The 2,790-nt window shown below is 53.0% G+C and overlaps 1 pseudogene; it reads left to right on the top strand.

Annotated features, from left to right (window-relative positions):
- Window positions 1-490: 490 nt before the first annotated feature.
- LOC105502574 lies at window positions 491-1,257 on the top strand (annotated as a pseudogene).
- The last annotated feature ends 1,533 nt before the right edge of the window (window positions 1,258-2,790 follow it).

Below are 2,790 nucleotides of genomic sequence, written 5' to 3'. Positions count from 1 at the left end.
CAGCCCAGGCGACAGAGTGACACTCCATCTCAAAAAAAAAAAAAAGCCCAAAGTGGAAACAAACCAATTGTCCATCAGTGATGAATAGATGAACAGAAGGGGTGCTACCCGTACAGTGGGATGCTGTTCAGCCATAAGAAAGGAAAGAAGTACTGCCCCATGTTCCAACATGGATGAACCTAGAAAACGTTACGCTGAGCCCAAGAAGCCAGACACAGAGGCCGCATTTTGCATGACTGCATTATACGAAATGTGCAGAATAGACAGTCAAATCCACAGACAGAAGGTGGCTGGGGGAAGAGGGAAGGGAAAGGACTGCTAATGGGTATGGGGTTTCTTTGGAGGCTGATGAAAATTTTCTGGAACTAGATAAAGGTGATAGTTGTATAATCACAGAAATACAGTAAAAATTGCTGAATTGTGCACTAACGGTATGGGGGATGTATTGCCAAAAAAAAAAAGTAGGGGGGCTCAACCAGGCGACAACAGCATGGTCGTGCCTCAGACTTTTTCACTAGGGACCTTCCACGAACCTGCAGGTACCCAGAGAGAGCCCCAGCTCTGTCCTCAAGGGTTGGCTGAGGGCTTCCTGGAGGAGGAGTTTTGGCTCAATGCTGAGCTGAGCCAACTGCAGTTTTTGGCATCTGCAGGCCTCATTCACAATCCCATGGAGTATTGTATAAGAGCCACATTACAACTTTGCGACTCGCTGCTGCCAGGGCCCCAAGGAAGTGCTCTTCCTGGGCACGAACCCAGGACCTTTGAGCACGGCCCAGACATGAGTGCCCTTTGAGGAAGTGAACATGGTCTGGGACTGGCTGGGCATTGGAGGGCCTGTGCTAACCCCTCCCCAAGAGCACCCTAAGCAGTCGGTGCTGGGACTGGGGTGCTCAGTCAGAGGTGAGTGTGGTGCCCGATTCTGGGGCTTTCCCTGGAACCTCTGTGGAGAGCCTGAGGTCTTCTCCTGTCACTGCTTTGTCCACAATCTGTGTTCTCTGCTATTCCTGGCTCCCAGAGAGCACAACCTCACTCCTGCTGAGCTGCCTGCTAAGCAGCAAGAACAGCTTCTTGGGATCTTAGTGCAGCCCTCTGCCGGCAGGGGTGGTGGCTGGGGGTGCGGCTGGGGTGGGAGAGGCGCGGCTGGTGCAGCAGTGGGTGCGAATGGCTCTGGCAGGCCTGATGCCACAGGTCCAGGTGGAGGGGCTCTTGCATCTCTCTCCCCGTAACCCACAGGCCAACAGAGCTAATAGGCAGTGACCAAGTGAGCTGACCAAGTGAGTTGGGGCTGCTGCCACGGTTATGGAAATGAGTGCCCGTGGGGCCTGGCATGGGCCACATTCAAGGCCTCCAAGTCACTCTTGGGCAAGCAGATAGCAACACACCCTGGACTGAAGCCAGAGGTCCTCCTGGGCTCCCTGGTTGCCAGGAAACGTACCCTTCGATCTGTTGAACTGTCTTCCAACCTGCTGTGGCAGTTTTGATCCCAATCCTGTTCACCCTGCCGAGTCCTGCTTTCCTCACCTTCCCTGAGTGTTGCCCTTTCTGTGGGAGGGAATCAGCAGAAGGTGCGCTGTTGCACTTCAGATGCTTCTACCTCATCATTTCCTTGGAAGTCTCTATTCAATGGGGAGCTCCCTGGACTGACTGCTAAGGTCGCATTTGCGTTTTCGCAGGAAATACCTTGTCAGGAACTACCCATTCTTATAGAACAGCTGCCCTCAGCTGACCCCTTTCCTGGGCCAGGACAAAGCCCGGCACAGGAAATTCAGAGTGACCTTCTCATGAGAGGCTGAGGCTGGCTCAAAGAATTCAGTGTGGCAGTGAGAAAGTCAGAAGACCTGGATTTTCATCCCAGCTTTGCGACTTGTGAGCTTTATGATGGTCAAATTGATGGAGCCTGGGCCTCAGGCTGCTCCTCTGTAAAAGGGAGCCGCCTCCCTCCTGGGGTTTGTGTGAAGGTAATGGAGACAACACTTGAAAGTGTCTTGGCTGGGCGCGGTGGCTCATGCCTGTAATCCCAGCACTTTGGGAGGCCAAGGCAGGTGGATCATGAGGTCAGGAGATAGAGACCATCGTGGCCAACATGGTGAAACCCCATCTCTACTAAAATACACACACAAAAAATTAGCCGGGCTTGGTGGTGTGTGCCTGTAGTCCCAGCTACTTGGGAGGCTGAGGCAGGGGAATTGCTTGAACCTAGGAGGCGGAGGTTGCAGTGAGCTGAGATCGCACCACTGCACTCCAGCCTGGCAATAGAGCGAGACTCTCAAAACAAAAAAAAAAAATTGTCTTGCATAGGCCTGGCTTGTGGCTTTGCTTTCTTGCTTTCTTACCTTGGGTTTGGGGAGTCACCGCACTGTGCTGCGAGGGAAGCCCCTCTCCATTCAGAAGACCCTGTTAGGGAGGAGTCTGGGCTCCCACCTGTGGCCAAGATGAGGGACAAATTCTTTCCCTGTCAGAGATGGACCAGTGAATTTAAGACAAACCCAGCCTGTGATTTTTCCAGTCTAAGCATTAAAAGCTCCTAAACCCAGCCAGATGTGGTGGCTCACGCTCATAATCCCAGCACTGTAGGAGGCTGAGGTGGGTGGATCACTTGAGGTCAGGAGTTGGAGACCAGCCTGGACAACATGGTGAAACCTCATCTCCACTAAAAATAGAAAAATTAGCTGGGTGTGGTGGTGGGTGCCTGTAATCCCAGCTGCTCAGGAGGCTGAGGCAGGAGAATCACTTGAACCTGGGAGGGGGAGGTTGCAGTGAGCTGAGACTACACCACTGCACTCCAGCCTG

Source organism: Colobus angolensis, unplaced genomic scaffold (genome assembly GCF_000951035.1).
Source record: "Colobus angolensis palliatus isolate OR3802 unplaced genomic scaffold, Cang.pa_1.0 Scaffold8, whole genome shotgun sequence".
Classification (NCBI taxonomy): domain Eukaryota; kingdom Metazoa; phylum Chordata; class Mammalia; order Primates; family Cercopithecidae; genus Colobus; species Colobus angolensis.
Note: the sequence above shows the minus strand (reverse complement) of the source record. Positions and strands in the feature narration are given on the sequence as shown.